General features: G+C 37.4%; 1 protein-coding gene and 1 long non-coding RNA gene across 2 annotated transcripts in view; both read left to right on the plus strand.

Moving 5' to 3' along the window:
• LOC120716853 (zeta-sarcoglycan) overlaps nt 1–15,353 on the plus strand; it is a 368,890-nt gene that overhangs the window by 160,988 nt on the left and 192,549 nt on the right. The window lies entirely within an intron of this gene.
• LOC120716855 lies at nt 1,350–3,454 on the plus strand. The gene is made up of 2 exons (XR_005692049.1): nt 1,350–2,405; nt 2,832–3,454. It is a non-coding gene; the product is annotated as an uncharacterized LOC120716855 (long non-coding RNA).

The following is a 15,353-nucleotide window of genomic DNA, read 5'->3' on the forward strand; positions in this document are numbered from 1 at the left end:
TAGTTACTTTCTAATATATTTAACACTAGCTTATCAACTGGTTGCTTTGAAGTATGAAAAGTTTAACTGAGGACCTAATCACTGAATAATATTGACTTTCACTAGCTGGGCCCACATCCTCATTTTAGGTTTGACAGCATTTTAGTAGGTAAAGGTGAACGCTTGGACATGAATTGAGCTGTGGTTTGGGGAAGGCCTCGAAGGGGACTGACGACAGCTCACGGGCCTGGCAGATCCCCGTGTACTAAATAGGAGTGAAGAAATTAAAGAATTGAGAACAAGGAGGGAGCGACGGTGGGGCACGTAAACGAGAATGAACAGCTTGCAGAACTGGGGGAACCTATATAGATGACAACCAGAAGGAGCATTTTTGGAGGCGTGGTCCTGCTCCGAAATTCCAATACATAATCTCCAATTAAAGGTTTCTAATAAGCACTTTACTGTGAATCACTTCTTGTGTTGACACTTGCATTCAAAGCTAAAGAATATCATCTTCAAGTACAGTACTTTCTTTTTTAATTGGTGCAACCCTACCAGAGCTAGATGCAGTTAATGGTGGACACACTCTTAAGCAACTTCAAGCATTTAAGATATCGTTTAGGCTTTTCTATAATAATAAAATATATATTTACACAACGTTATTCCATTACATGTTAAATGAAGCAGTGGAGGTTCCTAAGCTTCATAAATATGCATTTCAGCTTTAGGGTAATAGATATGCTTTATTTAGGCATGCCAGTTGAAAATTGCAGTGTCATTCGGATATTGTTCATTCAACAGACAGATTAAATAAGAAGAAAATGACAGTAATGAAAGAATGTCAGATAATTACATAAATCTGTTGAATTAAAAAAAAATCTTTATGTAATTTTCCAAAAAACACACAAACATGAAAACCCGATGTTCATAATACTGGACAAATAAGTGGACTAATCATTACTTTTGTAACTTTTAGGACCTTTTTATTTTTGGGATCCTCCAGCAGTTTCTACATTTCTTAAAATGCTCCACTCCTATAAGTGGATTACAACACTGGATACTGTTTCATCTATGATCATTTTACAGATTCTATGGTTATAGAGCATTTTAGTTTAAATGAGAGTCAGCAGTTATAAGAGTTATGTGATATGCCTTATTATTCAGATGTTTTTGGCCATGGTATTCAAATGGAGTCAAAACTTCCATGCAGTGATCATTGTTGAAAATGTTGAAACTGAATTAAAATGAACTTTTTCAGTTTCTTTTTCTGACAGACAATAAAATATGACTACATAGTTACATATTGATCCGTGCCTGACTAGACTATAAAGTCTGGAAAATGCTTGCAAACACATAGACACAAATTTCAGCACGCTATTTGAGGTGCCACGAACATTGCCAATGCTTGTTAGGTATAGGTAATTAATCATGCAAATTACCTCCTCCTCTTTTGTCTCAGGGACAGATGGAGGGTCCTATGTTTGCATTTAAGTAGATGTTCACTATCACATTCCTCGTGATTAGCATATAGCTTGGCATATTAAAATGCAATGTACCCTAGATTAGAGAAGCATAGGTTCTGCAGTGTGTGGTTTTTTTTTTTTTAGGAAGAAAAAGTATCACTAGTGGGATTATCAACAAGAGGTTAAAATGTGTATGAGAGAACCATCTGTATACAATGCAAAGCAGTGTGGTCATATAAAACACATAATTTTCTTCCGAGAGCACAGTGGTCAGGAGAAAAACAAGTGGCTATTGTACTAAAGCAGTTCCTTTAAATGCAGAAAGACTATATTTTGTTCTTGATATAAAATATATATATATATATAATAAAACATAAATTTAATTAAACGTAAATTAAAACAAAGTGGTCTCTCTGTTTAACTTTTAATCTCAGACAGTGGTGTCAGAAAGCTCCTTTCCTGTTTACATCCATTCTTTATATTCCTTCCTTTTATTGGTTGCAGTTCACAATTGTCACTGAAATCTCAGCTTGTTTCGTGCCCATAAGAAGCTGTTGCTTTCTCCATTTCATGGGCGTGTCTATTTCCCATCAACAATGCCTTGGGCTGAGTAACCTGAGAGGCTAGCAGCTTTTTTCTGGTGGTTTGCACATTGTGGATAAACCTCTCATGTTTCATTGTAAACTAACAGGAAGACCAGTGTGAGAGGGAAGCTGTTGATGGCTCTGCTTTCATTGCAATCCGCACTTTGTGAAGATTTAAAAATAAAAAACAAAACATAACAAAAAAAAATGTGAATTAGGTGGAAAGGTTTGTAATCAGATAATCTGCAGAGGGTCAGAAGTATACATACATTCACTTAAATTTTTTAGTAAGTGGCACTGAAGTTTCCACAGTGTATTTTAACTTGATAAGGACGAGGCCTATTAGCTTCTTCTTAGTGATCATGATTGAGAACAACTGGTAATGTCAGGGTTCCTGGGTCAGTGACCCAGTGTTTTCAGTTTTGTTCATGTTCAGTTTATTTTGCCACTTCCATGTTCTCACTTCCTGCTTTTCCTGTGTCAGCTCGTCTCGTGTCATTAGCCAGATTATGTTCAGCTGTGTACTCACCAGTCTCTCATTATCATCCTCATAGGTCTGTGTATTTAAGCCCTCTGTTTCTACGCGTTCACTGTCGTGTCATTGATGTTATGTTGTCGTTTCCGCCTGCGTTCAGTCAGTCAGTCAGTCCGTCCCTTGTTCATTCAGTCAGCCGTCCAGCCAGCCATTTCCTACCTCTGTTCTGTTTGTTCACTCCATCAGCAATAAACACCCACCTTCACCTACCTACCTGTGAGTCCAGCGTTTGGGTCCTCCTCCTCTCATCCACGACACAAATCCTGACAGGTAATTTCTCTCTGACATCACTAAACTATTGCAAACCAACTTTACATCGGTGCAATGTATTTGCATGTGTTACCAAGGTCTGGAAAAAGACCTAAACTGTCACCCTCAGATTAGAGGAAACTGGTTCGGACATTTAGGAAAACCCAGGAACCCCCAAGGTTTAAGCCCGGAACAAGGTGGAGTTGTTAATACCTACTCTAGGACATTAACAAGGAAAGCTCTGACCATGATGGGAGGGAAAAGCAACTCTGAACACGTCCAGTCTAATAAAATAGGCAGGTTGACCAGGTGCAGGCTAAGCAGCACTTTCAGATTAGCATGTAATAAGTTTAAGCAGCTGGTTTGCCAACATTTCTATTCATATTTTAATTCCCCCTGTGAAAATTGACAGTTAACCATGTCACACATGGATCAACCATTTTAATCCAGCTGAATTCTTTGTCATTAATATTTGCTTTTAATATGCTTAAAAAATCAAGTTGTAGACCTGTGTTTCTAAGTGCATGAATAACTGTGGGTTTTTTATTTTTTTCTCAGAGATATGTATCCCTCACAGGACCGTCACCACAAACGTGATTTATAGAGTATGATGCTGAACCTTAAACACTAACAAATAAATTATTTAAAATAGGCTTTGTCTTAAATACATGCAGCAGTGATATTAATCTATTTAACGCTGATGAATTACATTTTTCTGAAGAATTATTCATTTTACTTTTGATATTTTATGCATAATTTTCCGTTAATAAATTGTTATGTGTAGTGAGCTGTTCATAGTGTTTTATTATTTCTTTACCTAAAGGAATGGTTTGAAAAAATCTCCACCACTTGTTATTTTCATTTATTATATATAAATTATTATTGGTAATATAGTATGCACTTATTTTTCTATTTATTTTACAATTCACACTAAAGAAGATTGTCAAGTTATGCCAGAAACACTCCAATTATATATCCAAAACAAATGCAAACTTGTGCACTCAATTCTTGCTTTTTTAAACGTCAGTAAAGACATATGTTGTACAATCATTTCACCCTGTAAAAACAACAGTTCAGAGCTTGCCATGACATACCTGATGAGTGTATGCAAAATGCCTGACCCCGGCTGTACATTGCACAGACCTTAACTAATGAATGAGTCAAATAACAATCATATGGTAATACTTTAAAATACTTTTAATAAGAGACTGAAAGCTATGGCAAACATGTCAGAACTGCTCAAAGCTGTTATGACCCAAGTGACAGACATCTAAGCTTTTTAAGTGTCACTTGAAAATAGTATGTTTTTACCGTTTGTGATCATTTGGATTTGCTTTTCTTAAATTATGCTTTTTACTTGTGATAACTTTTGCTGTTATTATTCAACTTTGAAATAAATAAGTGCAGCTGATCCTCTTTTAACTGTCAATAATTCCTTTTTTTGTTTTGTTTTGTTAGTGTTTTAGTCTTCTGGAACCATGCTGAGTACCGACTCTCTCTGCCTTTCATCATACTAACAAAAATTATTATCTCAACGAACCGTGGCCCTTGTTGTTGCAACATTCAAATGATTTTCTTTAGGGAAAACAAAGAGTCCAAAGTGGAACAGATATATCTTTATTTGTTTGTTTTTTTTCAGCTGCAATGAAATGCAAAATAAACACACAAAGGCTAAACAAAACAAAAAATTATATCTCGACAATCATTCTTATAAGTGCATTGCACTTGAGCTTGGTGCATGCATCAGTCCATTTTCTGCTGTTCATCCAGGTCTATGTCACAGAAGCAGCAGTAACTGCATTTCACTGCTTCCACTTTTTCCAGCATAGGCCGAAGTCCTCCTAAGCCTTCCCAGAGACATCATCTTAGCAGCATGTCTTGTCCCAAAAGCATCCTCCCGAAACTTATCATGTAGGAGGTATCCAGGTGGCATCCCAGTCAAATGCCCGAACAACAGGATTGCTCCTTTTGATGCAGAACACAACGGCTTTGACACACTCCTCAAAGACCGATTTGCCCATCCTGTCTCCGTTATCTTTCTCTTTCAGTCACTAGCCACAGCTCGTGGCCATATGTGAAGGTAGGAGCATAAATCAACCAGTAAATTGAAAGCTTGAGTAGCTCATTTAAAACATCTGATTTCCACATACCCGTTGAACTGCTTCCTCGTGGGAACTTTGGGCTTTCATCTTTCTTTTGTTTTAAATGTAAAATCTCAACAGTGTTAGTGTTTTAGTATGAATAATATTCTAACTTTTAGTGAAAGGCTGAGTGCTTCACACATTTTCATTAGTCTCATAGCAACAGCAGAAGCTAGTACCAGCAATCTCGCTGAGCATCTGTTTAGTGCTGCTGGCTGAAAAGTGATACCTGGTGGGTACATAGGTTATCTCTGACATCCGTTCCAAAACATGAGAAAATATGAATAATTTGTTTTAAAGATGGTGTTTAATCAGGGAAGGATGAGCAAAGGAAGGAAGATACAGGGAGAAAAAGAGGAAAGAGGAAGCAAAGAACTAAGGAAGGAAGGAGAGGATACAAAGGACATGTCTCAAGGCTTGCATCAGCATCCATGAGGGTGCTTTCCCTTCGCTCTGTTTTACAGCGCCAGATGGCCTTGGTCTTTAATCATGGTGTGTGTGTGTGTGTGTGTGTGTGTGTGTGTGTGTGTGTGTGTGTGTGTGTGTGTGTTGTGGGGGGGCATGTGTGTGTTTGTGTGTGTGACTGAGTGTGCGCCTGAAGCATTTTAGGATGTGTGCTGATGGAGAATGTGTGTCTACCTGGGTACAGATTGTGATTAAACTTGTGTTTATGTGTCAAGACCGAGTTTAATGTTGTCATTTAAAACTTAAAAAAAAATCCCTTTTCACTAAAAATGTGGGTTCTTTAACCTTTGTTGTAGTGAGTCAAAAAGATGAGGGTGCTATTAGATGGCTATGTGTGAAATTAACCTATAAAATGCTCCTTTGGTTGTCACATCAGTCAAACTTGATGGACTGATGATTCCAAGAACACTAATAAATTAGCATTTTTGAGTTTTTTTTTTTTTATCCTTCTCTGAATAGTCACGTGCACTGTGACACTGGTTGTTGTAGTTATTTATACATTGAGGGTGATGACAGACTAGTATACTCCTAGTACGAGTCCAGACCTTGAACAAATGTGAGGCAGGGAGGGCAACCAACATAAAATCTCTGCCAAATAAAAATATGAATCCATCCACTGTGGTGACCTCTTGGAAATAAGGAAGCAACGGAAAGCACCTGCCTAACATACAGTGTCGTTATTAAGAGCAAGTCAGTGAGCTAGTATTTGCTGTTTAAGTGGCAAACACGCTTTTAAAAATTCTAACAATGAAGCTAACAAAACATGTTAAAAGTCACTTCCTTTGCTTCTATTGGGGCATAACCAAATTTCTTGGCATCCTACTTCCTCCAACTATTAAATACTGAAATGCTATTGGCAGGACTGTGTGTCATGTCACCTAATGATTACAATACTTATATACCATATATTAAAAGATTAAACGAACACCCCAAATGACACCTTTGAAGTATGTTTACATGATATTGTGGATAGAGAAACAACACACAAAATCTTTAGACTGGTAAAAACACACACACACACACACACACACACACATATACTGGTACCTCTTACACGGTTTGTGAAGCTTTATATAAAATGGATGCAGAAGTAGCATACAGGACACTAGAGATGTTGACTCTGTAATAACACACTAATTTTATCCAAAACACAAATGCATGCAAAAAACATGCATATGCACAGGCACACACTCACACTTGCACACAAATACCAATCCAGTGGATGCCAGCATGTTTTAACCCCGGGGCTCTGCTGGCAAGTAGACAGAAAACAGAAGGAGAAGGTGAGAGAAAGATGGAGTAAAGCAAGAGAAGGTGGGAGGGAAGCCAATACAGGTTGAGTGAGGAAAAGAACAAGAGGGCAAGAAACACATGGTAAACTGAAAGAGATGATGGTGCAAAACAAGAAAAATTAAGAGCAGAGGCTAAGGCGTAAGAAAAGTGAGTCGCGGAGGCAGAGAGGAAAGGAGGCAATGTAGAGCACGAAGCTCCCCCTCAGCTGGGCTGCATTTGTAGTCAGAGATAGCGAAAGGAGGAGACAGCCGCTGTACAAGATAGATGAAGGGGAGAGTACAGGCTGAAGAAGCACAGAGAGAGAGATAGCGAGAGGTCTGTGATGTATTGTATGTTGCTGACCCTGGAATTGGGTGAATCCAGTCCAGTCTGGCACATTTTGACCACAGAAAGACAGATGTCCAGGATGACAGCCAAACACATACAGCCAATATGACAGTGTGTGGCTCTTACAGCTTTTGGTGGTGGGTTTGAGGAAGAGATGTATGGGTTTGGATGGGGTGGAATGTCCGAAAGTGAAAGTTAGATGTTTGTTTGAAATTATGATTTGATTCTGCAACTATTTGTCTGCTGGAGGTGTAATAAGCAACTACTGATAAACTAATTAGTTGATTTAGGTCTAAGCCATGATAAGGACACAGGTGTTAACCTGGAAAGATCCTTCAAAGTGTTACTGCATTGTTTGAATAGTAAGTAGCTGATTAATAAGCCCTTAGCACTCAGGAATAGTGAGTGAGGCAGACCAGGAATGTAGACAGATCGGTGGAGACAAGCTATTCGTAATATTTCCAACAAAATCAAAATGTACCAAGGAAATAACAAAAGTACAGCCACAATTCTCACTTCTTGCTTCTTTATTTTGTCCATCTCTGTGCCTCTCTTTTGTGCCTAAAAATCTCTTTAATGAAAACCAAGTGGTCAGCTGAGAGTATTAGGGTGTACCCATCTGCTGCCCAACCTCTCTGTCTCGCTTTCTCTTCCTCGTTTCACCCTTCATAACTCTCTCAACCCAATCAGTTTCACTTCTATCCAGCCAGTAGCTCTATGCTGCCCAGCTGAAGTCTCATCATCATTATCTCTCTCTCCCTTTAGCCACTATTTCATTTTTCCCTCCATCTGTCCATCTCCAATTTCCATTCTTTCTCAATGTCCTTTCTCTCTCTATCTGCTCTTTTTTTTTTGTCTTGCGCCAGGCCCTCATCCAGGGTACCAGCTGCAAGCCCTGCAGCCCTACCTTATCTCCTATCTGCCAAGCTTTTGCTATTTTTTAATGCAGGGTGGAAAGACAGGGAGGGGGGGGACTAAAAACAGAGAGGAGGCGAATTAATTAAAAATCAAACATCCATTTGGTGACAGATACTTGTCACATTCTATGTTATCACTCTGAACCAAGCAATAGGGAAATTGAGACTCTTTGGATTGATAATTTCATGATAATTTGTTAATTTGTTTGACTGTTTTAACTGTAATTTCCCAACTTCTATGGTAGGATGTACATATACATGCTCTTCTTTCCTACCAATATTATGTTCTTTTTGATACATTGAGGGAGAAACTTTTTTTTAAGGACAAAACAAAGAGAAAGAGAAACATAGAATTAGGGAATTGTGTACGTCATAGATGTAGCGCTTTAAAAAAAACATATGCAAATGGTAATGGAAACATATTATGTAAGGCAAAGTGAAACAGTAAAGAGATTGAAAGTCAGTGTTTAGTTTGACCAGCTTTATTCTTTAGGACAGTCTGAACTATCTTGGGCAAGCTTTCTTGTAATTTCTTTAAGTAGTCTTCAGGAATAGTTCTCCAGGCTTCTTGTCTCTTTCAACACAGTCCTACACTGCTTCAATAATGTTGAGATCTGGGCTCTTCCACTCTTCCACTATTTTATCCATATATGTTATTTTTATCTTTTTTTCTGCATTGCCAGTGTTTAGGATCTTTGTCATGCTGAAAAGTGAAACTGATACCAATGAAATGCTTCAGAGATGGAATTGCACAGTGGATTAAATTGGATGGTTATTTGCTGTGTTCATCATTATTCCATCTGTTTTGATAGGGTCCCTAATGCCACTGGGTAAAATGCATCCCCAAACCATGACAGAACCTCTGCTGTGTTTTACAGTTCACTGTAGTCACTCACTGTTGCACCTCTCTACTGACCACTTCTGTGTTCTTTAATGAGAATTTCAAATTTGGATTCATTCTCCACTGATTGCCGTTCATTTTTGGCCTAATTTGGCAAACCTCAGCATGTTCTCCTTGCTTCTCTCCCTTAAGAATGTCTTCTTGACAGCCACTCTTCCACTGACACCATTTCTGATGAGGCTCCAGTGAACAATAGATGCATCTCTCAGGTTCTGTGTCAGATTTTTGCTGAGTTTTTCCCCCTTCCTTAAGGGCATGAATTTCAGATACTCTTTATCTGCTGCAAATAGTTTTCAGACCGGCCATTCCTTCTTTTGTTCTGCTTTTCCAGTTGCCTTAGATTTTTTATGTACAGACTGCGCACCAAGCTGAGATATGCCAAGATTTCAGCTAATAGCTCTTTAGGAATTACATTAATGTGGTAAAAGTACAATTTTATGCCTGTCAAACTGTGTTATCTTTGGCATTTTTTTGTAGATTCAATTAAAGAAATGTGAAAGAGTTATGCGTTTCAGTGGCTGCTAGTAACAAAGTGCCTAAAGATACAATTTAAAATTTGTTCTTTGAAAAGTAGCTTGTTATGTGTAGATAACTTTTTATACTTAAATGATTTATAGGTCAGTGTTAATAGGCTTAACAAACCTTAACAAAACTTTAAAAAATTGAATTTGTTTCTTTAAAAATGCTCAGGTACTGAGGTAAGACTGGACCTCTACAAAGGTTGGCACATGATTCTTCAAAACCAATTAAGAATATCTTAAAGTCTGGCTCACTGAAATCAAATCATGTAGAAGTAAGGGGTGGCTCAAGAGTTTTGAACAGTACTTTAAGCAGTTATATATTAGTACCTCAAAAATATTTATTTTCACCAAAACATGTTTTTTTTTAATATATTTTAGATGATACAGTTATAGTTTTCAAAACTGAAAAATGCTTCTTTATACACATTCATCGGTCTTTAATTATCATGTCACTATCATGTCTTTAGCAAGGAGTGTAAGCCAGTTTCACGTTTCTGCTATGTTTCGAAGAACAGACAGCCCTGAAAAGAAGTGTTAACTCATCCATTTGATTCCTACTGATGGTTTTATATGTGCTCTCAGTGAGGTTACACACCTCTTTCATACACAGTAAAACCTCTGTTAACTGATCCATGACATCAAAATCAGCAGCTTTTGCTACACATCATCTTCTCACTCAACATACAATCCTGTTAAACTAAAAAATTCAAAGGCCATATAAACAAGATCGTATTAATAATAAAAAGTGCCGACGTAAAAGAAAGGCAAGAAATACGTTTTTATATTTTTTTTTTGCAGGATAAGAAGCAATACAGGTGAAGTAAAGGAACCACTTTCAGTTATAATGAACATTACAAGGAAATTAGAGCTAAAGGACCATGCGTGGTTTCTCTAACCTGAAAAGATCATTACTTAAATTATAGCATGACTGTTTGGTTCTTTCGCACATAGGAAAGTTTATGTTTGGCCAGTGTTGCAAGTGAATTGGCTTTTTGATTTTGTTTCCCATGGATGTGAAACCAGTGTGAGACCACATGCTTCTGGAGCCTCTCTGTTGTCAGAATGTACTGAAATGAGCTGGAACATTGGGGTACTCTGTGTGTGTTTGTGTGTGTGGGTGGGTGTGTTTGAGTTTGTGCCATGTGCGCTATATCTCTGTCCTCATCTAGCCCTGTTGTCATCTCCTTTCTGCCAGCTTTTTTATGCCCTCTTCTTTCATATGCTGTTTTTTCCTCTCCCTTGCAGTATCTCCTTCATGCTTCCAATATATGCAAGAAATGAAAAAAGACAAAAAAAAATGGAGTGAATGCACTGTCTATTCCATTAGGAAATTAAAGCTAAAATATTTGTGTGTTCATAATTTTAGTCAAATTTTATTCTTTCAGCATTGTTGCTTAAATAAAAACAAACACATATAAAAAACATATATGAGTACTACATTTTTTCCATCCCTGCTTCGATTAGTTGTGTCTGACAAATAAAGAGATCAGTATGAACAAAATAACAGGATGCTATTTTGCTTGCCGAACAGCAATATTTCCTCAAAATGTATTTCCACATTTAGCCTCACTAATAGTAGGACTGTTTTTTTATTCTTTATTACTTTGTATTTCATAATTATATGAAGGTGTTTCTGTTTAGCCAAGCATTTCAAAGTAGAGCTTATTCATCGCAACAGCAAAACAACTTAGTATTTCATTGTTCATATTGTTTTGTGTAATTTAGTGGTGTAATTCTAATGCACTGCTAAATTTGATCAAATTTAGAGAAAACTGGGTATAGTTTGTTATAGCAATACCTATTTAATAGGAGCATATTTATAAATATTGGGATGAAGACCTGTTTTCCCAGGCATGAAAAATATAAATCAGTGCTCTGATGACAGTGACGGATGTGGATATTCCTACAAGAAAGCAAATGTTTCGTAGGTCCTCACATGCTCAGACACTCCTCAGAATTAGTTTGGTACTACAGTGATCTCCAGAACTGGCAGAGAGAATGATTTTCATTACAGTCATCTCACCAATGCTAATTAGGCCAATAACTTGGATGATTATAGCCATGTGGCAGCATGCTGCTGAGCCAACATGTTTGATGAACATACCTAATCATTACATAAATTAGTAATTGTAACAGATGTAACAAAGGGTCATAGCCACTGTCCGACATTCAATATTAATTTTGCTAATAAATGAAGGGATACGGTTGCCTTCTTCTTGTGTGTAAGTGAACTGACAGTAATCTTCATCACACTGCTTTCATATTCATTGGTGAAAATACTCATGACTCATATAAAAATGCCTTTTAGAAAAAAGTCCTAACTAACAGCAAACTACACACAGACATGAAAAGCCACAGAGTGTTAGCTGCTACACACATTTTTTTGCTGAAAGCATAAGGCATGGACACATATTCTGTCTCGGCATGTTTAATGGGCAGACACAGAAATGTCCACCAGGGGAAAGTGTACTGACTTAATGCAATTTTGCCCGCTAGCTTTGTCAGATAGACTGCAGCAGTGAAGAGCTTAACTTGCCTGGAAGTGTCAAGATGGGCCAGTTTAAATGTAAAGTGGTGGGGTGTTTAAAATAGTCTTGCTGACATTACATGGTCTATTCCTTGTCTTGTAAAGCACCAACTAATAGAGCGAGTCTCTTTATGTTGTATCTCCATGACTCTGTCGGCTTAGTTGTCAGTCAAAAAATGTATACTTGCTTGAACCCTTGAGAAGGTTTTGTCACTTCGGTTTTTTCATATAATTAGTTCCAGTAAAGCTTAACTATGTGGTCAACCTATATCTTTGCTGTCTTCCGGTTTTTGATTTTTGTGCTATTTTCCACAGTAGCCTGGTGCTGTTTTCATTTCTGTGTGTGGCTTTTGTTTTGTATACATTTCATGTGTGTGTTTGAAAATTGGATGTAAATGTTCTTTCTAAGGATGCCAAATCACTTCTTCGTTCCCTTTGGTCTCGGTCATTTTGTGCCGGTCTATTTTACTGGTAGCTTCTTAGCAATAAACCAATGTTGTGTACATCTGTGTGACTTTATGCTTTTATGCATGATTACTAGCTCTCTCTAGCTTTTAATTTTTTCATGTTTTCATACATACCTAATTGTTTCCATTATATACGTACTTTAAACGACTCACACAAGCATGTGAAAATGCTTGAAATGCTTCTAGGTCTTGAATTCACATGAACAGCACCATATTTGTTTTCATTAAAATGACTTGAAACTTAAAGATCTTCATATGAAACACAGTTAGACTCGGTTTGTGTATTTAGTTCATAGTTTCAGATTCATTGCTTTTGAATTACCACAGTGTACATTTTTAAACATATTCCTGGATGGATAAAGGAAGACTGGACAATGACTGGACAATTTCGTTCATCTCAAAAAGGACTCATGAAATTGTTTACTTACACATCATACATGTAACAAAGTAGTCAGGTTTTGTTCAATTCTCTTTTTTCTCTAACTAATTAGAACAAGGGTACAAGAATGCCATCTTTATCACCATATCACTATGTAAACATGAAATTGCCCCACCCTTGCATCTCGTGACCTTTATGTAACCACAGGTAATATTAAAAATTGTAAGATGCTGCATACCTAATCACTCAGGGCCAAACACATTTCAAACGTTAATCTCATTTTATCACATAACTAAAAAAATACAAATGAGAAACAATGTATACGGTTATCTCATTAGGTTCATTCACGTATTGTGGATGTAAGAGTGGCATTTTCTTCCTAAATCACCAGTGACTGACACTGTTTTGACACCTGGGTTAGAAAAAAAACACAGTAACAGTAACAAACATGTAAGCTGTTCCATCCTCTATTAGTATCATCAAGTGGTGTACAAGCAGATGTTCTTTTTTCACTTTGTTTCTAGATAGCTGATCCCACAGCTAGGAAAATGACAAATTCACCTATAGCTTAATTAATGGCACACACCAAATAACTTCTTTGTTATAATTACAGTTTGAACTTTTAGTGTCTGGATCAAGCAGCTCTTATGTGGCAAATTTTGAAACACTGAAATGAAGGACATTTCAGTGTGTCAAATTATGTGTCCTTTAGGCGCAATACATGCACAAGTTCTTCCAAAAACAGACAGAGCTAATCATTTAAAAAATACTATTAGAAACTGGTAGGATATAATAGGTTTTCCAAAAAAATCTGCAGGGTATTTTTATTTATTTAATTATTTTACCTTAAATATATTAATAATTCTTGGTTTTATTATTCTGAAATGATCATTTTTCATTTCCTTTTTCAGATATCTACCTGCCAAGAGCATGTGTTGTCAACTTTTTCAACTGAATTTATTTATGTGGTAATGCATGTTGTGCTCTGTCAGAAGATTATTGATGAAAAAATGGAGAAAAGCAGGCAGGTAAGATGAACAGGAAAGCTGGAAGGGATATTTTGGATGGATTGAGGAGGATGGAGAAAAAAAGTCACAGGAGAACATTAAAAACGAAGGAAAGAAAAGTAACGGAGAGAAAAACAAGAAATACCAAAATAAATGATCAACAAAGAGAGCATAGGGGATAAATGGCACAAAGCGGCAAAGAAAAGAAATTTAGGAAGTAGTTTGTGTGGCTGTTTTTCCCTGTGCTTGCATGCGTGTGATTGCATGTGTGTATGTGTGTGTGTGTGTTATTGCAAGGGCACCAGATGCTCAGATGATGAATGGGTTGCTATCACAGAAACGGCAGTGTAGTGACACTGAAGACCTTAGATCACATTGCTGACATATACACACACACACACACACACACACACACACACACACACACACACACACACACACACACACAGCCATGTGCATTTTCTGCCATGACAGCGCTGCAATAGAGCTGAAGAGTTATCTTTCACGTTGCAATACTCACTACTTTTTTTGTTTTTTATATTTTTATTTTCCCCATATTCTGTATGCAGTTTAGTTAAATATATATATATATATATATACATATTCTAAGAGCAGATTTAGAAGTGATACAGCTCATATATGTGGATGACATCAAGCTGTATGCCAGGCATGAGTTTGTCATGAACTCACTGATCGACCAGGATCTACAGTGAAGATATCGGGATGTCGTCCAGACTGGAAAAGTATGGCTGAATTGTTGCAGAACAGAGGGAAGGTGATCCAGATTGAAGGGATGGAGTTGCCAAAAGGCAGAATAGCAGATATGCAGGACAGCTACAAGTACCTGGATATCCCACAGGCCAATGTGAACAACAAGAAGAGATGTATGCCACTTATATTAAGACATGAAAACTCTTCAAAATGCACACAAGTCATCACCTACCAGCATCCTGAGAAACAGAAAGAGAGAGGGTAAGAATTAACAAGTGGCAGAACCACAATCCAGATTGAGACTTGGAGTATCCACATATACATCAAGAATATGGCCCACTGAAAACCAGACATAGTGGTGGTTAAGAAGGGGCAGAAAATTGCAGTTGTGATAGTTGAGGTGATCCCAGAGGACATCAACATCAGGTAGAAGGAGCACAAAAAAAGTGCCGGGGGCTGAAGGAACAATTGAGTAGATGTGAAAGGTGAAGTCCAAAGTGGTCTCAGTGGTAATAGGAGCATTAGGAGCAGTAACCTTAAAACTGGAAGAGTGGCTTTAGCAGATTTTAGGTACAACATCAGAGCTCTATGCCCAGAAGAGTGCAGTCCTTAGAACACCTAAGATACTGCGCAGGACCAAACTCCCAGACTGCACACATACTACCCCAGGATGTGAAAGGGAGATTTTTCTTTTTTCACAGCATCTTTGTATGTTCTTCCTTTACATTCTCCTCTTTTTTACTTACCCTGATGCTTTTAGATTATTCTAAGTATATTCATACCACCTACATGTTTTTCCACAATAGATTGCCGAAGGGGAAAAATAAAATGTCAGAAGGTTTATTTTATGCCAATCCTGGGACATCTCTCTGATGCTTAACATTGTC

Source organism: Simochromis diagramma, unplaced genomic scaffold (assembly GCF_900408965.1).
Source record: "Simochromis diagramma unplaced genomic scaffold, fSimDia1.1 OVJJ01000487.1, whole genome shotgun sequence".
NCBI classification, from domain to species: Eukaryota; Metazoa; Chordata; class Actinopteri; order Cichliformes; family Cichlidae; genus Simochromis; species Simochromis diagramma.